This window comes from Anastrepha obliqua, chromosome 1, assembly GCF_027943255.1.
Source record: "Anastrepha obliqua isolate idAnaObli1 chromosome 1, idAnaObli1_1.0, whole genome shotgun sequence".
Taxonomy (NCBI): domain Eukaryota; kingdom Metazoa; phylum Arthropoda; class Insecta; order Diptera; family Tephritidae; genus Anastrepha; species Anastrepha obliqua.
Genome location: NC_072892.1, coordinates 43,958,829 through 43,985,331, shown reverse-complemented (window position 1 = coordinate 43,985,331; position 26,503 = coordinate 43,958,829).

Here is a 26,503-nt window from a genome sequence, read left to right as displayed (position 1 = left end):
TACGATAACCCTTGACTCCAGCACAATAGACGGAAGACTCAGAAAGTCCGTGAGACTTCACGCCATTCAATTTCCAAACTCGTAGCTCTGTTTACCGATCATGAGACAATGCGGTAAAGCTAGGGTTATCATTTAACCCCCATTCCAGTAGCTGTGTGGACCTTTCAGAGAAGGAGATTGTTGAGCAATTTCTCTGTAAATATGCGGGGTGGGCAGCTTGATGATTAAGGTCAATGGGCGCTCCTTTCTACGACATCCTGGAGCAGTGCGCCAACTTAAATCGCATAAATCTTCTGGCTGGCCATAGATATTTGCCTGTTGGATGCCTCATATTGGTATCAAAACGGCGCTCTAGTGCAACTTGGGGAGTACCAGAGTGGTACTTCAACAATTACACCTACCTACCGGATGGAATCATCCATCTCGCTATTCTCTGTAGAAATCACTGCAAACATAGGGTCGGGAACAGTTGGTATGAGAAAGATACAGAATCTCTTCAACATTACAACAGAGATCGGGCTGATTTGAGACCATTAAAAAGTAAGATTTTCGAAAACTATCGTACCTGAACATCACAAGTGGCATCAATGGCTCTTTACGAGTAGCCCATCCAACCTTACCGATCTTAACTGGGCCGGATTTATAATCCGATTAGTAGCTTGCTACTTGATTATTTCCTATGGGTGAAGGAAAAAATGCCAGGTGCATATACTTCCCCTAACCACTATAATTCGCAATTCTAAATTTTTTTCTCATATACGCTCCCTTACAAAATTTTAAGCACATAACTATTCTTTATGACAATATTGAAAAATTTGTTCATACTACAAGAAAAATTACACAATGCAAAGTTTCGAAATATTTCAATAGTTCTCACAATTTCATCAAAACTTCTAACTCTCTTACCAGCATTTTTAAAATTTTTCTGAATATGCAGTTTTATAGCCTATTGAATTTTGAACAAGTTTGAAGTGCAAGTTTTAAGTGATCAAAAATTACCGTTGATTTTAAAATATTTATTTTCGCTGAGGTTTCACGCCTTTTTTGTTTTTTGGCCAAAAATATTTTCTCTCTCGCATCTAATATTGGATGTTATACATCCTAAAAATTGGCCAAATTGTAGCATAAATATGCTTTTTAGAAATTTTTCAAATCCGGCAACACTTAGCCTATTGTAATCCTCTGATTGTCCTTCTCCCGTCAACCGGCCCGAAGGGCGCATAACGTACAAAGGAAAGAGGAAGTTTGGTTAATGACGAGATCTAAAGCTGTTCAGCTACAGAAAAAAATTATGAGCTTAATAAAAAGTTAGGGGTATACCATAGCCAATCATTTCTTGAGGGAGGGTAGTATCGCTTAGGAAAGTTCCAAATGAATGCAAATCTGCCATATTGATTGGAATTTACACTTTTGAGCAGAATGGCGTCGTTCAAATACCTAATCGACTTCCAAATCACCGATTACATCAAGCTTCCACTTCTTAAGTGGATTGGACATGTTCTGAGGATGGACCCAAACAAAATTGCAAAAAAGATCAATAACAGTAAGTATGGGGCTTATAAAAAGAGATCGGCCAAGAAAAAGCTGGTTTGACACAGTTAATGATGACGCCAAGATCTTTGGACTGAAAAACTGGTGGATGTCTGTAAAAGATCGAGATTCTTGGTCGCTGTATTGATTGCGCTGTATTTGTAGATACCTGGTGTTTTTTAGATGCCTGAGAACTACCGATTTCGATAACTATGGTTTGGTAGCTAAGAATGGCAAACGGTGTTGACATTTCTTCAGTGAAATTTGGCAAGCCATCATAAATCGTTTAACGCTAGAACAACTGTGAAAATTTACCTTGAAAAAAAAAAGAAATTTAATTAATCGGAAATTTATAATAAATAAAACTTCATTCCAGCCATAACTCTGTTTTGTATTATCATTTTAAGTTCTCAAGCTCTTCAAAAACACTGATATTTCGACTCAACATCTTACGGTGGAAAGAATTTTACAAACATTTTTTTAATACATGCGACGAGCCGACGTTTTATAGTTTTGTTTTCATGCTTTTGAATATATTTATTTCATCTTTTGGGATTTGGCTTTAATTTGTTTTAATTAAATATATGTGTTATTCTTGTTTTATTATAATTTTTTAGAACATTAAGAGAATTTTATACAAAAGTCGTAAATTACGTCCGTGTGAAAATCTATAAAAGCGTCGATACGTACATTAGTAAGCAGATATGCGGCATTTTTCACTAATTTGCTGCACATATTTGAATACTCGTATAACTTGAAAAATTATGGGAATCCCACCATGAAAGAATCAGATATTACTGTGCATATTAACACTAACTTTACGGAACCCATCATTTTGATGGATTTATGCTTAAAACATCTGAACATGCAAATATTATTGGTTTTTAATTATAAAACGCAGTGAATATATTATTTCTATACATTTTCCCTCCAACATCTTTATTTTATTATTTCTTGTTTTACGAAAATCCGTCAATTTGACCATTTTGGTTATAGATATATATGTGACATATATATATATAATATATATATATAGAAGATCGAGAAAGAATTAAAATGATATAATAGTGAATAAGAACAAACAACATGGAGCAAATAACGGTTGTTTTGCAGTAAATGCATCAGCAAACAAGTTTTGAAACAAAATAACTTAAATCCATTGCCTGATATACGAAATCTAATCTTACCACATTTGGGTTAAAAAAAAAATAGGTCTAATTATATTTGAATTGTGGGAAGTAAAGGATACATAGATAAAGTATACATATAAAAAATGTATTGAAGACATCAATAAATAAAAATTTACAACTTTTTAATAAATAATTTAAGTCAAAAAGACGGACCTCAATAGAAAGAGGTATACAATCAACGTGCGCAAATCTAGTGTTAAAGAGAATTAAGAAAAAAATCTGTTTTAAATTTAAAACATTTTTTTTAATTTAATACTTAAGTTTTAATTTAGATTTAACTTTAATACATTTTTTTTAGTTTTATTTTTTAATTTTAATAAATTTTTTTCATTGTTTTATTTTTTAATTTAATTTATTTTTAACTTTATTTAATTTTTATTCTTTAGTTTTAAATTATTTTCATGTTAATAATTTTTTTTTTATTTAATTTTTAGTTTGAATTTATTTGTAATCTTAATAATTATTTAAAATTTTATGTTTTAGTTCTAATTTATTTTTAATTTTAATGAATTTTTTTAAATTTTGTTTTTTAGTTTTAATTTGTTTTTAATTTTAATAATTTTTTAAATTTAAATTTTTTCTACTTTTTTTCCAAGCAAATTGTTTTTTAAGTTTAAATTAATCAAAAAACTCTTTCAAAAAATTTTGAAATAATAGATAAAATATTTTTTTAAGTCTAATAATTTTTTTTAAATTTTAGATTGAATTTATTTTTAGTTTTAATAAATTTTTTTAATTTCATTCCTTAGTTTAAATTTATTTTTCATATTAATTCTTGTTTTTTTTTTAATTATATTTTTTAGATTTTATTTATTTTTAATTGTTTTCAATTAATTTTTAGTTTTAATTTATTTTTAATTTTAAAACATTTTTTTAATTTTATTTTTTAGTTTTAATTTATATTTAATTTTAATATTTTTTTAAAATAAACTTTTATAAACTTTACTTTATTATTTCCAAGCAATTTATTACTTTAAGTACAATTAGTCTTAAAAAATTAAATAAAATTCCGAAAAATTTTGAAATACAACTTTTTTAATTTAATATTTTTTCAGCTTTAATTTATTTTTCATTTCAATACATTTTTTTAATTAAAAACAAAATTAAAAAAAAAATTTATTGTATTTTAGTTTAATTTTAATAATTTCATTTTTAATTTTTTATTTTAGTTTTGATTTATTTTTAACAAACTTTTTTTTAAATATTATTTTTCTTTTACTTCTTTTCCAATTCGGTTTTTAACTACATTTCTCCTAAAAAATAAAAAAAAGCAAAAAAAAATTTGAAATTGAAGAAACTGAAGGTATTTCACTTTTAATGGCAAACTTTTAAAAAATCTTTATTTTTTTTGAATTTTAATAAATTTGTTCCTAATTTTACTTTTTAATTTCAATATATTTTTAATATTAATACTTTTTTTTTAGTTTTAAATTTTAGTTTTAGTTTATTTTTAATTTTAATAATTTTTGTTTTTTTAGTTTGAATTTATTTTTAATATTAATATATTTTTTTGTTGATATTATATTTTAGTTTTTTTTTGTTTTAAATTTTAATAAAATTTTTTAAGTTTTGGTTTTCTTTTACTTCTTTTATAATTCGTTTTTTTTAACTATATTTTCTCCTTAAAAATAAAAAAAAAAAACACTCAGAAAAGTTTTGAAAATAACTGAAGATATTTCGCTTTTAAAAAAATCGATTAGGAAATTTCCTACACTAAATAAATCTCAAAATTATAAAATTGTTTCAAAATTTTTTCAGCTTTCTTCTTATTGTACTCAAAAGAGGGAAGCTTGACTACAATGTCCAAAATACTTGGATCACTTGACATGGAATCGCTTATACGCATACATATATTCTGAGCATTAAGAAAATCGGGCCTTAAAGACTGGTTCAATTCAAGTCTCTAACTTATTGAGAAGTTAGTTTAAAATCGACTGTAAAAATTCGCATCCGACAGCCAAGCAAGAAAAAAATTTAACAGAAGATTTTAAAATTACCGATAGGAGTCTGCAAAACTTAAAGCTGAAATAAGAAAACCCAACAAACTTACCAAAATTGCGGCCAATTCCAAGATACTGGATAATTGCTAAGCGCAATCAGAGGAAGGAGGGCGGAGTATCTCATAATGTCGCTGAACTAAAATAAAACTAGCGAAAGACAGGCAGTGCCGCATCCGCAGAAAGTGAGCGCAATTGAATGAAGGGTGCTTTTGATGCTTTTAGAAAGGATTTAACGAAAATATATTTGCTCTTATTCAAAAAAAAAAACAAAAAAAAAAAATTCTTAGATATCACTACTGCCAAGCCTTTTAAAAGTTAAAAAGGAATGAAGGAAGGGCGACCGCTGATTGAAAAATTTTCAATTTTAACATTATATGTTTATGAAGCGGGTATCGAACAATGAATCTGCTATCAATTACACGATACAAATCCACCATCCGTCAGTACCTAGGCGACGGCAGCTCGCTTTTGGAGGGTTATTAAATGGTTGCGGTTGAGTGATGCGAAATGATACCAAGCGCAAATTGAACTTTTGCGAATAACAAAGAAATGAAAATTGGAGTGAACATTCTGTGGCTTAATTACGTAATTTTTTTTGTACTAGAGATGTATGCATGTATATGTGAATATATATATATATTATAAATTTATGTCTCAGTGTGTAGCTGGGTTTGATTTATGCGATATTTGTGCATCTACTTATGCCTATCTAAGTATGAATATACATATATATATATATATGTCTGTATATATGTACGCATGTGTGTATGCCTAGTGAGTGGCGTAAAAACCCAACTGAGTCAAGTGTGTGTTGCAGTGGGCGCGCGGATAATTCACCGATTGATTTTATATTTATTAATTGCATTGCAGATATAAAAATGCATTCACACACACATATGCACACACATTCACACGTATGCATTTATTCGCATATCTATGTAATCTTGAATACATTTTGCAGCTGTCATGAATAACAATTGCCAATCTGCTCGCCGTTTTCCGGCTACAAATAATTACAACAACATTAATTAACAATTGCAACAAGTGCAAAATAAATTTTTTTATAAATTCTTTGTAAAAGAAAAAGAAAAACAAAAAAAATATACGTACATTAATTTATGCGCGCACATGTGTATGTATGTTTACATTGTATCTATGTCATCTGTAAGCACATTCTGGCTGACTTTCTATTTGGCTAATGGACATGTGTGGCACTCAATCAAATGTGCGCATTTGTAGCACATGTTTTATAGCATTGCTGCATACATATACAAACATACATTCTTACATATATTTTCATATTCAAAATAATAATATCACTCAGTTTGAAAAAATTATGCTTGAGCTTGTTATAAAATTATAATGCACTCTACAATAAAAATCACATAACTAAGAACTCTGAATTTTCCACGAAATCGCAAAAACAAAAATACAAAAAAAGGGCATCTAAATTTCAAAAGTTTTAACCTATATCTTAAAAAAAAGTTCTAGGTATGCAGTTTTATAACCCATTTAAAGTAATTGTAAATTTCAAGGCGCGCAAAAACAGCCTTTATTTTTGAAAAAAATTGCTTTGCATATAATGCTAAGATTTTTTTCCATACAAAATTTATCTGCGGAAGTCTTTTGTATGCAAGAAATAAAAGAGAAAAAATTGTCAAAAATTGATGAGAATTTTGAGCCACGTGAATGGACTACAAAACTATGTGCCCAGAATTTTTAAAGAATTCTGAATAAAAATTGCAAACTTAGATGCAATTATTTTTCGAATTTGTTAAATTTTTCTAAATTTTGTGCAAAACTTAGAGCTTTGAATTGTATGATTTTTCTTCAATATTTTTATTTAACATTTTTACAAGAAAAAACTTAAATACAAAAAAAGTCATGGAACTCGTCGCGTTCCTATTATTTTGAACACAAGTGTATACACATACATACTGACATATTTTCATTTTAGAATGCCAAGCATAAAATGTTATTTAAAGAACGCGCCATCGCAATCGTGAATGAATGTACGCTTCAGCGGTGCAACAACCATTTGCCACTTTGTAGTAGACTTGCTAATGTTGTATATTCTGCGAATGTTGTACAATATATTCTAGCTAGATATATTAAGTTTTTTTTTTATTTTGTTTCCTTTTTTGCTTGCACTTAATTGAGTTTCTTTTTTGTTTTGTTTCGTTTGCTGTTTCGAATTTAAGCGCCGGGAAGTGCGTGCTAGCGCTAGTATCTAATTAGCCAATTGTTTCGCACCCGGGCGTATGAGTAATATTTATTGCAATTTCAATGTTTTGTGTTAATCAGCTGGAAGAATTTCGCATTTTCACATTCTTCATTCGCATGCGTTTATGCGTTGCTAGTATGCCAGTGATATCGAGTTATATGGAATCTTTAATGAACAGCAGCTTTAAATGGAATTCATTCCTTTTTCCTCTTTGATTCATTTCTGTTGGAAGGAGGTGAAGGTTACATGAAAACAATTAATGCATTTCTGTCGCATTTTGCCCACAATTGCGAGTAATTTTATTTATTTTTATCAGAAAATAATAAAAGTTTAATTTGCGTTTATGATTTATGATTAGTAGCTGCATAATCAGTTATATTTTATTGCAATTACCACATTCCTTGTGTTAACCCTTTGAGAACCAAACTCTGATAAAAGTTAAGAGTTTTCAAGTGTTTGCTTTTCAATCGACATTGCATGCTTTTTAAATTTTTTAAATTGTTTTTGTTTTAATTATTTAAAATTTTTTTTTTACAAATGACCTTGGGTCCGTAACACAAAATAATCATTATATATTAATACAGGGTGGCTGATGAATTTTGCTACATTAAGAAACTCAAATAACTTTTTTTTTAGTGTATGGAATTCATTTATTTTTTTTCAAGTTGAAGGTTATTAAATTTTATTAAATGTAGCTTAACTAGTTTTAAAAATAATTGAATTTAAATGCCCCCCATGCTCGTTGACACAAGTGCGGCATCTTAGTAAAAAGTTGTTCATTGCTGCTTTGAGAGTTGCGACAGGAATAGCCGCAATTGTTGCCCGAATGGATTGTTTTAGTTCATCCAAATTTGTTGGCTTTGTTTTATAAACTTCTTGTTTACATAAACCCCACAAGAAAAAGTCAGGTGCAGTAAGGTCAGGCGACCTGGGGGGCCAACGAAATTCGGAGTTTCTTGAAATCAGTTTATTGGGAAATTTTCGTCGCAACTCTGTCATAACAGTCTGGGCTATGTGAGACGTTGCCCCATCTTGTCGAAACCACACAGAGTTGAAAGGAATTCTCTTTCGGCGTAGTTCTGGATAGAAAAATTCTTTCAGCATTTTCAAATAGCGGTCTCCAGTAACCGTAACGGTGTGACCATTTTCTTCAAAAAAATAAGGCCCGACAATACAGCGTGAAGAAACCGCACACCACACTGTCACGCGAAGAGGATGCAATTCCGTCTCGTGGAGTATCTGTGGGTTAGAAGTACTCCATATTCGACAATTTTGTTTGTTCACATTGCCTTTTAAATCGAAATGGGCCTCATCAGACATGAAAAGGCAGTTTAACATGTTTTGGTCTTCTTCCACCATTTGCAGGATCTTCTGGCAAAATTCCAAGCGAATCGGCAAGTCTGCTGCATTCAGTTTGTTAACCATTTGAATTTTGTAGGGAAATAAGTCTAAATCTTTGTGCATTATTGTTTGCAAAGACTGTCGGCTGACACCAAGTTGAGCAGATAAGCTTGTTGTTGAAACCCTTGGATTACTTTGTATAGCTGCAGCTACAGCAGCGATCGTTTCCTCCGTCCGAACTGGTGGGTTTCGATGATAAGGCCTTCTTGCGACTGTTCCTTGCTCAGCAAAATTATTCACCAGTCTCATTATGGTCTATCTGCTCGGGGGATCGCCGCCAAACATCCGCCTGTACTCTCTCTGTACCAAAACTACGGACTCCAGTGCGTGATAGCGGCGGACTATCCAAATTCTTGTTTGCGTGTCCCAGTTATCCATTTTAATAAATTTTAAAGATCAATCTGCAAATTAAAACAAAAATGGAACAGATAACTTAAAAAGAAAAAAAGTTATTCAATTTTTTTTTGGTAGCGGCTTTCATCAGCCACCCTGTACTTTTACTGACAGACTGGAGAACTAACTCTATCACTTTCAAACCTGGCTCCCAGCTATGGTTTACTGATGGGTCCAAATTGGAAAATGGTAGAACAGGGGCAGGAATCAATGGGTCTAAATTCAAAAAATGGATTTCAATGGGATTCTACCCAACAATATTCCAGGCAGAAATACATGCCATTGAAATATGCGTGAGAGAATGCCTTAGCAGGAAAATTAGAGGTACTCACATCTACATACTTTCAGATAGCCAAGCGGCTCTAAAAGCCCTTCTATCAACAACTATCACCTCTAAATTGGTAAAGGATTGCCTAAACCTTCTCAACACGTTAGGGAACCTCAACATAGTAACTCTATGCTGGATTCCGGGACACGAAGGACATGAGGGAAATGAAATGGCTGATGACCTTGCAACACAAGGAGCAAATATGCAGCTTACTGGTTCTGAGCCTTTCTGTGGACTCACAAAAGGCCACATTAATGAATTCCTTAGAAAGAAAACTTGCCGCACACTGGCTAAACTGTGCCGGTCAACGTCAAGCCAAACTATTCCTAAGTCCCAACAAAGGAATATCTGACAAACTTCTCTCACTAAACAGAGTAGATCTGCGTCTTTTAACCGGATACCTTACAGGTCACTGCAGCCAGAGCTACCATCTAAATAATATTGGTCTATCCGAGACCAATGTCTGCCGCTTTTGCGAAATGGACATAGAAAGCTCAGAACATGTGCTTTGTGAATGTCTTGCGTTGGGCAGACAAAGACTTCACCACCTTGGTGGTATCGTAGTATCTCCATGCAATCTTTGGAACAACAAACCCAAAACTGTGCTAAAATTTTTAAAAAGCCTAAAACTCTAGGGTTACAAAATAGGCCTTTCACAATAGATCAGCTCTGGTCGCAGTGCGTAATGGCCTTCTAATAATAATAATAATAATAATAATAATACTTTTAAAACATCTTATTTCACTGATCACAGAATTTTTAATTGTTGAGTGAAAATGAATTTTCATCCCCTATTTGAGGCTGAAAATGTGGTTTATTCAATTATCCGAAGAATCCGAAAATGTGGTTTATTCAATTATCAAAAGGACTCTATTGAGTAGAAAAATGTGTGAACTATATGTTAATTTTTTGAAAACAAAAACATTTTTTAAGAATTATAAAAACAGAAAAAAATACTAATTTATATTTTTACTCTGATGGCACCTTTTTGAACATTTATGAAGAAAAATTAATAAAGGAGAGTAAATAAGAGCGATCTATAAATAATTTTCACCAAAAGCGTATTTTCTACTATAAAAAATACAAATATAGATGACTAATTTTTTGGTCATATAACAAATTTAGGGCATGGTATCAAGAAAGATAAGTTATTTTGCTTAGACTGCATGTTTATATGAGCTGTTCTAGTACTAGTGCGATTTGACTTGAGTATTGACTATTACTGGGATTAGGCTGAAAGCAGATGAATATAATTTTCAAAACGGGAATTTCATTATTATTTGCCTCGCCTGCACATTGCGTCTACACATTGCGCCATCAAGCGGTTTTTCTGTGCAAATTCGGAAAATTCAAATACCAGTTTTATTATTTTTGTTTTTGTCATTTTCTTGGAAACATTTCAAAGTCGCGTGCATTTTGTTTATGCGTCAAAGTCATTTGATTAAATTCTTGATACGTAATTGCTTGACTAACATTAAATGATTTTTCCAACAGCTTTGTTAACAAAAAAAATAAATTTTTAGAAAATGAAAAAATAAATGCTTAGTTATTGCTTAACATAAATTTAAAAGGGGGTCGATTGATTTGAAATTAATTTTTTTAAGTTTTTGAAAAATTTGCCACAAATAAAAGTTCTACAAGTTTTCATCGAAATCTAAAACTTTTCAATCAGAATTAAAAAGAAAGTTTTTGTACCGATAAAGTTTTAAAATAAAAAAAGCAAGTTTCAAGTGGTTTATTTTTGATAATTTTTTTCCTCTGACGATATTGCGCATTTCTCCGTATAAAACCAATATATTTTCAATCTCTGGGTAGTGGAAAAGTATTCGCATCCCGCTTCGCCTCTGAGCAAAATAGAAGATTTGGATTCACTGCTTTACTGTACCAAAATTTCACTCGGTGTTGTAGTGGGTCCATATATAGTGAAACACTTTCTGGATGCGTGCTTCGTCGGTCACCTTGGTGGCAGTAATTCGGAGGTATTGGTAACATTTTTATACAAAATATTTTCTTTGATAAAATTTAGTTTGAAATTATTTTTAAAATCTTGTATTTATAACATTTTGTTATGAAATGTACTAATTGGAGGATATAAACCAAAACAATTTTTTTTCGACCCAGTTTGGCTTTGCAATTGGAAGAAGTATCCAACAGTAGGGCGCCGTTGAAATGGAAAATGGTTAGAACCTTTTATTCCACCAAATACAGTGGATGCTCAGAATTCTTACTGAGAAATGCCTCCAATTCAGCGTTTTCGAAGGGTTTTGGTCGTCCTTCCCGTTATTTCACTTGAAGCAGCATCTCCATAAACATTTTGTAGCTGTCGGTGCGCTTCAGCTGCCGTTTTTTCGAATGACAGAGGATAATCAACACTTCCTGCAAATGACGAGTATTCGGCACAAAATCAGACATTTTCACAAAACCAAAAGTAGATGATACCAAAACGAAATCGGGTTATTCGACTATTTATGGTATAGAGGGGAAGGAGTTTGTAGATGAGAGCCAGTATAGTCTAAAAATATTTAAACTAATTGTAATCCGCGCTAAGAATAAATTGAGAATGCTAACAGATATTCTCACTGACCACTGCAGATTGCGAAACCATCTATGCAGGTGACTATGAATAAGTTCGTGCGGTTTTACAACAGATGGCGTAACTTGATTATTATTCCATCGATCCACATTTCCAAACATTCATTGGAGAGCTACTGTCGTAAGGCACAAACGTCAGTATAAGTTTTTTATTTGAAGCGTAAACAACAATATTTTTACCACACTTGAAAATGTCGAATTTCGTGCCAAATAATGTGTTTTTGCGGGGAATTCTTCTTCATTATTTTAATATGAAGAAAAAAGCAGCCGAAAGTCATCGTATCTTGGTGGAAGTTTATGGTGAGCATGCTCTAGCTGAGCGAACGTGCCAGAAGTGGTTTGCACGCTTTAAAAGTGGTGATTTTGGCTTGGAAGACGAAGAACGCGAGGGTGCGCCGCCAAAGTTCATGGATACCGAATTGGAGGAATTGCTCGATCAAGATCCGGCTCAAACGCAAGAAGAGGTTGCAAAAACTTTGGGAGTTGATCAATCAACCATTTCCAAACGTTTAAAAGCCATGGGAATGATCCGAAAGGTAGGCCATTGGGTGCCGTATGAATTGAAGCCAAGAGACGTTGAACGCCGTTTTATGGCATGCGAACAACTGCTTCAACGGCACAAAAGAAAGGGTTTTTTGCATCGAATTGTGACTGGCGATGAAAAGTGGGTCCATTACGACAATCCAAAACGTCGGGCAACGTATGGATACCCTGGCCATGCTTCAACATCGACGTCGGCGCAGAATATTCATGGCCTGAAGGTTATGCTGTGTATCTGGTGGGACCAGCTGGGTGTTGTGTATTATGAGCTACTGAAACCGAATGAAACGATTACGGGGGATGTCTACCGACGACAATTGATGCGTTTGAGCCGAGCACTGCGAGAAAAACGGCCGCAATACGCCGATAGACACGACAAAGTTATTTTGCAACATGGCAATGCTCGGCCACATGTTGCACAAGTGGTCAAAACATACTTAGAAACGCTCAAATGGGATGTCCTACCCCACCCGCCGTATAGTCCAGACCTTGCGCCATCCGATTACTATCTCTTCCGATCGATGCAACATGGCCTGGCTGACCAGCACTTCCGTAATTACGATGAAGTCAAAAAATGGATCGATTCGTGGATTGCGGCAAAACCGACCGAATTTTTCACAAAGGGAATCCGTGAATTGCCAGAAAGATGGGAAAAAGTAGTAGTAAGCGATGGACAATACTTTGAATATTAAATTTGTAACCATTTTACGTCAATAAAGTTTCAAATTTCGAAAAAAACCGCGCGAACTTATTCATAGTCCTATGTGATGCTATGTATAACGAGAAGACAAATTAAATCTATTAGTTTGGTATGGTCGGAAGAGAGACGCTTGTCTCTGTGAGTGGTGATAAATATGCACGTTCACTCCAGCGGAATGCTTGATGGAACAAGGCCTGTATGAGTTATTGTATGAAGAAGAGAACGCTCAATATAGCTTATAGTAGAAGTGCTTACATCTCTTTCATATCTTAACTTCTCTGATATGGAAAAGATAAGAAATGCAAATTAGTCATGATTCATTCGCTGCACTAGGGGTGAGCACCGTTAAGAAAACAGTTTCCTATTTGTAGCGATTTCTAATTCACGTTTCAATAAATCTAAATAACTGAATTTTGTTTTGTGGAAAAAAAAACTGACACCAAAATGGACGCAACTCAGAAATATATATCTCTATTTACAATACATGTGTAAACCTAGAGCGGAGGATGGGGGCAATTCATGTGCGGTTGTTTTTTTCTATTTTTAAATTTAATGGGTACCTAAACTCTAACTTAACTAATACGATGTTGTAATGTTTATGTCTTTAGTACCTCGACAAAATATTATTAAAAAGTGAACTTCATTTAATTCCAGGTGCCAATTTTTTTGTTGCTTTTGGTTTCCCTGGCGCAGCGATCTACTCACGTCGGGCAGGTTACCTCTTTGCTTGGTGCCATTGAATTATTTTTCTTATATTACAGGGTGACGTAAAATTAATCACTTGTTTTTGATTAATTTTTTTACAAAATAAAAAATAATGCATTTGATTGATGGACATCTTTTTTTTATCTTCACGCGCTCCATTACTTGCCTGGTTGTATATTCCGATATTTAGTGTGCAAGTGTCAAATACGGTAGATACCTATGAAATGAGACTTTTTTTTCAATTTCAAACGTTTATTAACAAAAACTGGTTACAAATTTAATCTTCAAAATAAAAGCCATCGCTAGCGACACATTTTTCCCATCTCTCAGGCAATTTGTGGATGCCGTGCTAAAAAAATTGGCCGTCTTTGGCCGCAAACCAATCATCGAGCCATTTTTTGACTTCTGCGTGAGAATTGAAGAGCTGCTTGGAAAGTTCGTGGCCATCGATACAAACAAATGAAAATCGGAAGGCGCCAAGTCTGGTACGTCTCCACCAATTCCCAGGTCACTCATGTTCGATATGGCGGTGCATTGTCATCAAGAAAAATTACTTTGTGACGCCGATCGGCATTTTCTGGGCGTTTTCGGTATATAGCGCTGTTCAAACCGGCCAATTGTCGTTGGTAGCGTGCACCGTCAACTGTTTCACCTGGTTTTAATAGCTTGTACCAAATCATTCCACGCTGATCCCAGAAAACACACAGCATTGCCTTGCGGCCGAAGCGATTTGGTTTAGCCGTTGTTTTTGGCTTGTGGCCGGGCGGACTATACCATCGTTTACGCTTGGGATTGAAGAAATACACCCATTTTTCATCACGCGTAACGATTCGATGCAAAAAAGACTTCCTTTTGAACCGGGAGAGCAGCATTTCACAAGTGGTTTTTAGGTTCTCTTGCTGTCTTTCAGTCAGTTCATGCGGCACCCATTTTCCGACATTTAAAATCATGTCCATGTCTTTCAAACGTTTGGAAATGGTTTTTTGGGCCACTCTCAACTGCTCTGCCATCATTTCTTGCGTTTGACCATCATCTTCATCCAACAATGCTTGCACTTCGGCGCCCTCAAACTTTTTCAGTGGCCGGCCACGGTCCTCGTTCTCCACGCTAAAACCACCATTTCGGAATTTTTCAAACCACCTGCTCTACTTAGAGCATGCCCACCATAAGCTTTTATAAGCATTTGATGAGCTTGGGAAGCTTTTTTCTTCAATTGTTAACAGAAATTCAACGATGTCCGCAAAACGTAATTTGAAGGTACGAAATCCGACATTTTTAAGAGGGACAAAAATGCATTGTTGTATGAAACGTAACAAACAATTAACTGAATATTGTTGACAGATGACAGGCGAAAAAAACAAGACATTTGGAAAGCTTTAAAAATACTCCCAGCGACATCTATGGACTAATAGCTGAAAGTCTCATTTCATAGGTATCTACCGTATTTATGATTGACGGACGACGCTAATTGCAATTATTATAAATATTTTGGTAGAGTGATTAATTTTGTGCCACTATTTTCATTGGATTGTGTCAACACATTATTTTGACATTGAATGTTTGGTTGTCCCTTGTAATTAAGTAATTCAATTCTGCACGGCAGTCAAACTTGTTATTAACAGCTATGCAGCTACCAGATCAACCAATAAGCCAAGGTAGCAATTTAAAGATTTCTATACGCGTTGAACTTTAAACTTTTATTACAAAATAGCAATATTATGAACAAAAAGGGTATGTTAGCTGTTTAGTTTAATATAAAAAAAGTGAACAATGGCAAAGCCGAAAGGTCGGTCTTCGGTTTGGCAATTAAAAAAGGAAAAACGATTAATACTAAAATTAATGAGAAAGTCGAAGCAAATGAATTACCAACTAAATTAAAATTCCGTTCTATTAGAAAACCTCTCTAACCTGCAGCTTGTGCACATAAACATAAATACACACATACAAAAGTGTAGCAAATAGCAATGCCAAATTCTACCAATGGAACTTCGCAGTATTTCATATTTATTTCTATTTTTATTAATGCTCGTATATGTAAATATGTATGTATATTAACAATTGCTCACATAATTAGGTAAATTCATCTAATTTTTTTCTTTCATTTTTTTATAAAAATATAATTCATGGTAAATTAAAAACCCTTGTAAGTCAATGATCCAAACTTTGTACAAATTTTACAAAAAATCAAGGGCTTGCAAAAATTGGTCATGAATATTTTAAACTTTTTAATCGGAATTTTTAGAAAACTTTTAAGTATGCAGTTTTTTAATTCATTAAAGTTTAGTATTATAAAATTTAAATTGGAAAAGCCTCAAAAATCGCGTTGATTTTTGACAATTTTTTTAGCGTGCGTTGTTGAGCATATAAAAGGCTTCCGAGCAAGTATTTTATATGGAGAAAACTCTGAACGTCGGAAGCAAAATAACAAAAAAAAAAAAATAAATTCAAAAGCATTTCACTTTATTATACTAAAACACTAACTCAACTATAAAACTGCATACTTAAAATTTTTATCAAAGATCTTATTTCTGATGTTTTTTATATAAATTCTGATTAAAAATTTCCAAATGTTCGTTATAATTTTTTGAAATTTTCAAAATTTGTGCGAATTTCGCCTAAAGTTAGGATCATTGATTTATAAGAATTTTGTTCAACCTTTTACAATATTTTTATATGAAATTTACGTCAAAATTTAGTAGGACATATATTGCGAATACCCACTTAACTATGTACGCACAAGTGTATTTCTCTAGTAGAGTATTGCGATAGTCAAACTAGGGCATGCGTCTCGTCTACTATACTACTGAGTCTGCTACTCTGCACTGCTTCACACCTCATGCTTAAGTGGTTGCCTTTGCGAAGACACAATTTATGCGTTAAGGCGTTGCCTAGTCGTGGCTGATGCACACCAAGATAGGTCAGGCACGTCAAAGGGATTTGCGCCTGAGCCATGGCTAAGTTTGTAAGAAAAATAACACACATTTATATTTATATAGTGAATAGCCTATGTATTTATATGTATGTATGTATGTATGTATGTATGGCATATATTTATATATTTGTAGCCACTGTGGCGGCATATGCTTAAGAAAGTCAGTAGGCGATAATGACAAGAAATAAATAGAAAAGCGATGGGTGGCGCATGTTTGGTGGAGCAGGGGGCAGTATCTGCAGGCGGTATAGCTAGCAGCAATGAAGCACAGCTATTTGACTTATGATACTACTGAGGTGGTAATATGTAGTGCTTTAGGTATGATTGGTATTTGTTTAATCGATTCCAGGCATCTAAAACAATTTTCTTATATTCACTTTGCGTTCGCTCTGAAGGCGATGAAATGTTTAGTGTGTGTGAGGTGTGCAAGAAAATTGCAAAAATTCATAAGTACTATTTTATGGCATGACAGAATTCTGTTTATTTGCTGACATTTACGCGCTTGAGGTAAATGTATGAGTACGCCCTCTACATCCATATATGCCATGTAAATATGTAAGTGCTAAAAATAGCAGCGAAAATAAGAGCGTCATGGGTAAAAATAAAAGCGAGTGCAAAGAAAAAACCAAAAAAAAGGAAAACAAAATCAAAGAAATGGGTAACAACAGAAACAGTAAAAAGCTTTCGGCGGTAACTGCAAGACAAAGAGACGCGTGGCGAATGCACGAGCTATAACCGGATGGGGGTAGGAGCATACAAAATAACTGGCGTAAAATTGCGCATCTGCATTCCGTTTCTCTTTAATGCGAGCGTACAAATGTATGTTTGCATTAAAGTTGTATGGTAAATAAAAATGTTTTACACACACACACGGGCACTCACACATATCTACTTATGCATGTGCGCAATTAATGAGCCTTGCGAAATTGCATTGAAACTCAATAAAGTTTAAGCCTGACTGCCTTCCGGTTCAAGTTCAAGTCGATTTTGCTCCACTTTTTTCTACTGTCGAATTGTAAACAAAAACACTCGCAATCTTTTGCGCTTAAATATTACAATTAAACCAATACTATAAATGCATTTCAGTGCATCAGCACTCACAGGCAACGAAGTACTTGTCTGTACCTACAAGTGACTCACTGCAACTTCATTGTCTCTACATTTGCTTTTGTGTGTATGTATGTATGTATGTTAGTATGCATTCATAAATCCGTACTCTAACAATTGCTTCTGCTCGTCTCTCACTGGCGGTTGCTTATTATTGCGGCAACGCCTGATTACATTTTACCTTCACACGATTGTTAATACATACATATACATGTATATATATATATATATTAGGCCGGGTCGATTTGTGGGAAGGCAAAAAAATCGCCCATTGCTCTGTGAAAATCATATTCTAGAGATCAAAATAAGAAACTTTGCCGAAGGAACCATACCTCTAAAACGAATTCTGATGTCCCCCAATTTGGGTCGAACTTTTTAGTTTCTTTTCTCATGTAGAGGCCAAAAATGGTGATATTTTGAAATGATTGTATGGGGAACCCCCCAGGGGAGTTCCAGGGGGTGTGCCACTGGCATGGGTGGATCGGCCGTCCAAAGTAAGTGGGGGTCGGTAATACATTTGGACTCGACTGGAGCACTCTAAATGGTTCAAAGTGGGATTTTTCATTCGACCCAAATTGGGGAACATCAGACTTCGTTTTAGAGGTATGGTTCCTTCGCCTTCGGCAAAGTTTCTTATTTTGATCCCTAGAATACGATTTTCACAGAGCAATAAGCGATTTTTAAATCGACCCGCCCTAATGTACACATATAAATGGCGCGTACACCCTCTTTTGGGTGTTTGCCCGAGCTCCTCCTCCTATTTGTGGTGTGCGTCTTGATGTTGTTCGACAAATGGAGGGACCTACAGTTTCAAGCCGATAAATGAAGTTGCCCTGTAGAGAAAATGGAGAATTTCCCGTTTATGAGATCGAGTACGCTGTGCATCACTCTTTAATCGTTAGGCATTGATACAGTACTAACTTGGATTCATTACTTGTATGCAACTATAGGGTGGCGCAAAATCATTCATCCAATCATGTTTTTGAGAAGGAAAATAACTTTTAATGTATACCTTGGAAATGTCAAATATGATTGACTTTGGAAAAATTAGAAAGGGTGAATAATTTCAGCTCTTTCAGTACATACCACAAATCTTTAAGAATTTAAAAAAATATTTTCTCTTGTGCGGTAAAAAACCTCCCATAACGCGTTAACCCACCCATAACTCGTTATTAACTTTTTTTACATTTGTCTCATAAGCGGACGAATTTTTCAGCCTCTTGGGTGTCCGCTTAAGAGAGAGTACACTGTATACATATGCAGCACACTGTGCACCACTTTAGTACTAAATTTATAATGGCACCCACTTTGGCCCTTTGAAAGAAGGTTAGAGGGTTAAATATTGTATTACAACTTTTAGCAAAATATTTGACTAAAGATCACCGAAGGCTCTTACGGTAGAAAGGAGTAGCAAGCGAAAGCCCAAAAATAGTACCGCTTCTATTTCAAATTAGTATTTTATATTTCCCGATGGTCGGTTGCTAGTAATAAATTTTTTACAGTTAACCCATTACGATCTGTTTCTTTTTCCGAGTCTTCAAATTTAGTACTAAATTCGACACACTGTTCTCATCTGGTATACAGATTATAATTTACGGTAGTCTAATTTATCTTATATGGTATATTCTATATTACTTGCGTGTTGCCCTAGCCTAAAAGTAGTACTATATTCAATATATTGCCTACACTCGTACACTGAACTATTCAATAATTTATTAATATAATAGTCTAGAGTTGGTACTAAGTTCATCCTCGTTTCATTATGATCTGTCTCCCTTTTTTCTATAGTGCCCAATTAGTACTAAATTTGAAATGCGCTATTCACTTGGTACACCGCTTCTATTTTTTATAAATACAACAAATCCAAGACGCTCTCCTTCTATAATCCGACAGATAGGAATTATACTAAATTTCATATGCTATACTCATTTAGTATACATATTTTATTATCCGGTAGTCAAGAATTGGAACTAAATTATCCTTTTTGTTCTGCTTCCATTGTCAAAAATTCAGATTTAGCAACACAATAATACATATCGGATTCGTTTCGCACACTGCTTCTCTTTTTCTAGTAGTCGAGGGCTAGTACTAAATATAATAAAAATAATAAGTAATAAAATAATGTATTGTAAAATATCATAAATGGTAGAACTATTATATTCTGTTTCTATTTTTACGTACTCAGAACGTTTTGAAATACCAGCGCTATTTGTGTTGTTTACAGTAACTTAAAAGATTCATCTCGGTCCAAAAATGGAATTAAATCGTGAACATTTTCGTGCGATTATTTTTTACAATTTTCGACGTGGATTAACTCAGCAACATTGCATGGATGAACTTAATTCATTTTTTGGCGATGAAGCTCCATCAAGGACCAGTGTTTATCGATGGTATGGGGATTTCAATCGTGGTCGTAGTTCACTCCAAGACGAATTTCGTGAAAATCAGTTGTTGTTCCGAAAACCATTGATGCTGTGCGCGAACTGATATTGCAAGATCGTCATGTGACCTATCGTGAGATTGAGACAATCTTAGGCATTAGTGGGACCAGCATACATTCAATATTGCACAAACATTTGACTGTCAAAAAAATTTGTTCGCGTTGGATCCCACACAATTTGTCAATCGCTCAAAAAAAGGTTCGTGTCGATTGGTAGAAGGAAATACTTAAAAAATACGAATTCGAAACCCGTCTAGGACATCGTGACAGGTGATGAATCATGGTTTGAAGCGTATGAGCTCGAAAGTAAACAGCAGTCGACTGTGTGGGTGTTTCAAGATGAGCCAAATCCAACAAAAGTTGTTCGCGCACGAAGCACTTCCAAGCAAATGGTCACCTGTTTTTTCGGAAAAACTGGACTCGTCGCAACCGTACCACTAGAACAACGAAGAACAGTAAATTCTGAGTGGTACACAATCATTTGTTTGCCAGTTGTCTTCCAAAAAATTAGGAAAACCAATTGCCAAAGACGGATCACTCTTCACCAGGACAATGCGAGCTCTCACACATCGGCTCAAACAACTGCATTTTTGAGCACCCAAAACATCGAATTAATGGGTCATCCGCCGTATAGTCCTGACTTGGCACCGAATGACTTCTTTTTATTCCCGTACGTAAAAAACAAACTGAGAGGTCAACGTTTTTCGACACCTGAAGAAGCGGTTGCGGCATTCAGAATGCATGTTTTGGACGTACCTCATTCAGAGTGGCAAAAGTGCTTCGACAATTGGTTCAAGCGCATGCAAAAGTGTATAGATCTTCATGGAGAATATTTTGAAAAACAATAAAGTGATTTTCGAGGATTATAATTGGTTTTTGTTCTGTAATCCCGACATATAAAAGGCACCCCTCGTACTAAACTTAATCCACTAGATCTTGAATACTTTGTATCTCCTTTTCAAGAGATTGAAAGAAAAATAAAAAATTCATAGGTTCACAGGCTTACTGGTTCCGCACACCCTTCATGCCCTCTTAAATAGTTGAGAATCCGTACTAGATTAAGCACACATTCGCTTTCTCTTTTTGGCACAAGTACTAAATTTTACATGGCCGATCTCTTTCATCCCGCATCCCCTTTTCAACCATTTCACTTCGTTTTTTTTAAGCCAATCAGTTTATCACTCATCACGTTTTCTCTGCAGGGAACACATGCATTTACAAGGTGGCTCAAATACCAGTAAATTTTTTTTGAAACTAATTAAGATGGAAAAACTAAATTTCATTTTTATGATTTCCATCATTTATTATTTCCAATACTTTGTTTACAGGTTCCGGTTCCACCATCTCCAAGCAAACTTATAATCGAAATACTGTTTGCAGCAGCATTTTCGAAAAAAAAAAATGCTTCACAACTTTAGGAACCCTGCAGATTTATCACTAAAGCAGACCTCACAGATCTCACTTTGGAAAAAAGTTTGAAAAATTTTCCAACGACCTCTCAAAGGACTTATCTCATTCCCCTTAGATATGATATAGCATGCAATTAAAGATTTTGCACTGGGAAAAGCTGTTAATATCAAAATGTCATAAATCAGTAGTTGGCCCACCCTGTGTACTAAATTGTGTAACTGATAACATTAACGCAATTCGTTTCAATTAACGAGTTTGCATTGGCTTGAAGTGTACTTTTGTGGTGCAAATGAGTATTATGCATTAATGTTATTATATAAAAAAGATTTTAGAAAATATTTTAGTGAATGCATATTTATATGGTGATAACTTGGTAAACGTTAGTTATTACGGAGTCAATTAGCGCTTAAAGGCTCATTCTGTTCTCTTTCTGCTGCAGTGGGGCCAAAGCTGTTTTGATGTTTTCGCATTCCGATTGCTGGCCACCTCCTTCTCTTTAGCAATAGAGAGTACGATTGAATTCCGTTTTGGATTAGATTGAGAGGGCCTTTCAACACCAGTGTTACGACGTTATCTAAACAGACTTTCGTTTTAACTCGTCCATCCGTTCTCCCATATCCATTGATGTTCCTATGGCAGGAAGCCCCGGTAATTGGGATTATCATCTGTTAATACGCTGGGTGTATTTCTATTTTGTCTCGATTTATTGTAGGCCTTGCAATTTGAAAGAGTCTTATGACATTTTCCAGTTTAAGTAACAGAGTAACTTCTAGATATAAATACGTACTGCAACATCGCAGTCCATCTATGATTAGTACAAAGAGCGCCATGGCTTCCTTATCTCACCTTTATTATCTCCTTCAGCAAACACACTGAAAGCTCATGTCGAAATGTAAATATATCTGTATATTATTTGTGATTGAGACATACCCAATTGGTCTAGTTCTTTACAGGCTTGACTCCCTGAAGCTTACTACCGAGCCCGCGGCCATTTCTTTCACGTGAATAGTTTCATTTAGTTGAGCATCTGTCGAACCGGATCTTATTTCACTCATTCGTTTACCTTATAAGTGCATCGCCCCTGAATACCCCTTCATGACTTTATAGACATTGTAGGCTTTCTCTTTACGCTTCTCGACTTTGATCTATTAGCTTATCAGCTCATCTTAGTTTATCTGTCTAGTATGACTCCCAAGTAAATCACCTTTGAAGATAGAAGAATGCATCCCAGGTTAAAGAAGTTAGTTTTTATAACATTAACCGTTATACCCTTCAATGAATATCCATTGTCCTCAGCGATCCTTCAATTTGAACACACAACTTTTTTACTATTTATATCAATTCCTTGCGACTTTGTCGGGTACAGGTATACTGTGTGGACTAACCCAAGTCAGTGTAGGGAGCTCGAATATTTCCTCTTATTGATTTTAGCTCAGAAACGGATTTTTATTTAATGAAACAATAGGACATATACATAAATTGAAGGAAAGATTTCGTGGCGATCAGATGCAATTCCTATCTGGTTAGCTGGGTGATTCTATCCCAAGTGATCTAAGTATTTTCGACATGATCTTCAATTTTTCTGAACACTGGTTTATTTGGAGGCTTCAATCAACTTCTTAAAAAACATTATTTACTTTGAGATTTATTTGTAATTAATTAATTTTGTATTGTTTTATTTATTTGTTTGTTATATTATTTATTTTGTAATTTTTGAAAAACGTGAAAGAAAGAAATAATCGCAATTGGAGCCAATAGAAATATGATGGATGCCAGTACGTTTTATATAACTCTTTCCAGATAGATCCCAGATCTCAGCTGCTTCCACTAGATTGAAGGAGATTTTCTATTTAAGTTTACTAAAGTTTGTTTTTGTAGTTGATTTTGATTCTTGATTACAGCTATAGCCCGGTAAATGATTTTGCTATAGCCTAAGTATAACAAGACAACATAAAGTGCATAGTGAAAAAAAGTAGCGCTTGCTGTCGCTGGACTTTCGGGTGAGAGGTGCAATTTGTATGCACCAAATTTTTGAAATTCATTTGCTTTTACTCCAAAGTTTGTACGTAAAAACGAGTTTAAGTATGTTTGCATCTCATTCTAGGATAACAAAGACATATTTTAGACTACCATGCGTTAGGATCGATGCTCTTTGTAGATATTAAGAATCAAGTTGTCTATAGCATAGGTAAAATGACTGAAGATTATAAAAGGCGTGGGTGATATACGGAAGGAGTTTCATATCTAGGAGATTAAAGCTTCAAAGAAGTCTGAGATCTACCCATGAATATATCATACTCGTATATCAAATTAAACTATGTATGCATACTGTAAATAAAGAGTTTTCTAATAGCAGGTGTTTGCTATCGATAGATGATTAACGATTTTTCATGGCCGGAATTGGATGGTATTGATCTGGACAACGTTTATTTTCAACAAGACGGCGCTACGTGCCACAAAAGCAACGAAACCATTGATCTTTTACGGGGAAACGTTCTCGGACCGTGTTATCTCTCGAAGAGGTATTCACAATTGGCCACCGAAATCTTGTGATTTAACACCTTGTAATTTTTTTCTTTGGGGCCACGTGAAAGATAAGGCCTACGCCAACAGCCCAGAGTCGATTCAAGACCTCAAAGTTGGAATTCGTGAGGCTATCGAGGACATAGGGCAGCCACTTTGTAATTCGGTTATGGAAAATTTCATGAAAAGGATATTGTCCTGTAAGCGTGGTCGTGGTGGTCATTTGCCTGATGTTATTTTCCACTATTAACGGCATACTTTCCTCTTTATAATGAAATAAACATTCGATCATTTATATTAAAAAATATAATTTGTCTTTGAATATCAAAATAACACCTCTTATCGAAAAATCCTTTATTATCAAAATATTGGTTTGGGGAATGAGTTCATAGCGTTTTTATATTTTCTTTTATTTTACAACGATTTGTTTGCTGTTTCGCAAAGTGAAAGTTTTCAATCGATAGAAGTCTTTCTGCTTCACAAAACTATGCTAATTGCATCTTTGAATTATTTATTTTTTTATTAGTTTTGAGGCTTAGAAATGGAATACCCAGGCGAAAATCAATATCGAGGTCAAAAAGCTGCCGAAGTAGCCCGGAACATTTGCGACGTGTATGGAGAAGGGGTCATAGGCGAATCTACAGCTCGGAAATGGTTTGAAAAGTTCAAAAATTGCGACTTTGACGTCAATGACACATCCCACAACGGAAGGTCTTCTGAATTCGAACGCTCTCCAAACCAGTCGTGAATTGAGTGAACTGCGATTATAAAACTATTCTTTGTCACATTCATTCAATGATAATGAAAGCCCATTGTTGCACAAGTCGTCAAAGCCGCACTCCAAGAGTTCGAATTGGTGGGTCCTTCAGCATCCGCCGTATTCTCCGGACCTTGCACTGGTCGATCACAATCTTTTCCGCTCCCTGTCAAACCATATTCGATAACAAAGATATCCTTGAAAACTGACTCAATAACTTCTTTGACAGCAGATAAGTTGGGGGAAAGGTTGTAAACAGCAACGGCGAATTTATAATTGATATAATTATTGTTTTTTGAATTGTATAGAATATATAAGTACTGTGCACTTTTTTAAAAGTTATTAGTTTTTCTACATGAATACCATAATTCACGGAAGGATTGAATCGAATTTTACGGAATTTCCACTAGCGAGTAGTAGAGGGTTAGAGGTTGCTTCCACTCTTCAGGTGGAAAGTGCGTTGAAATAGTTTTAAAAATTTAATTTACACTCTTATTTGGCGAGGTGAAAACAAACGATCAAAAACAAAAAAAAAAAATATAAGATCTGGACGGCAACGAACTGCTGCTCGGAACGCTCATTTTTATTTATGAAAGGTAAAAAGAATTACTTAATTTTCAGGATGTAAGGAAATACGTTAAATATAGATTCAATATAATTTACTTTCACATTTATTAAAAAATTAACAACTTTAAAATAAAAAAGACTTAACCAAAAGAAATTATTTATCCTATTACCAAAAATAATTAATCCGATTTGCGAAAGAAATGAAAAAAATGTATTTTTCGTGGAATTTTACGCCAATTTTACGCCCTCATTACCTGGTTATCACCTTAAGGAATACTTTGCAGTGCACTTTTGCTCAAGTTCCGTTATTTCAGTGTCTTCTCTTCGAAAAAAACAAAAAAAAAATCGCTCATAAAAGTCTCGAAATTGCATACTTAGCCTCTAAGCAAATTGCCGTCTGGCATATACTCATAAAAGAGATTGCATCTAATCCATTGGCAATGTTGATAACACACAATAAACCAAGTAACCGCTCTCACCTACTCCTCGCGCACTACTCGCGCACTCGTACCCATACTCGGAGGCAGGCTGATTTAATGCCCGCGAGTTATGTGAAGCTATTGAGTTATCTCACAGTAATGAATGGAAATAAATTGACGTAGATACATACCTACATTCATAAACATATACATATGTAAGCATGAGTGCAACAATGCAGACGTGTAGCTGTGTGTTACTTCATAGGTTTAAATATTTATGTATTTTTATTAAGTAAGCAATGCTTTTGCGCGCCGGTAAATGCAAATGAAAATACGGTAAAGCAACGGCTTTTGTGAATAATTTTCTCACAATGAGTATAAAATTAACTAAGTCGATGTTGTCGATGTTGTAATATATACAAAAGATGATAATAAAGCAAATAATAAAGACAGATTAATGTTAAATCATAAAACACGAACACCTTTAGTGGATGCAAATTTCAGTACTGCACTGTGGGCCAGCGAACTTCGAAGGTGCTCAAAATACGAAATTGTAGCGGATTGACTTGAAACTGGGTACTGTGGGGTTTTCAGAGTCGCTAATTACGAATCTGAAGTCACATTTTAAAAATTCCAAATGGCGGGCCCAATATGGGAGACATTATAATATGTCGCGTTTATCTGGAGGCCTTACCACCAACTCTCTATTGACGAGTTCAACAAGTTTTTTTGTTATATACTTTCT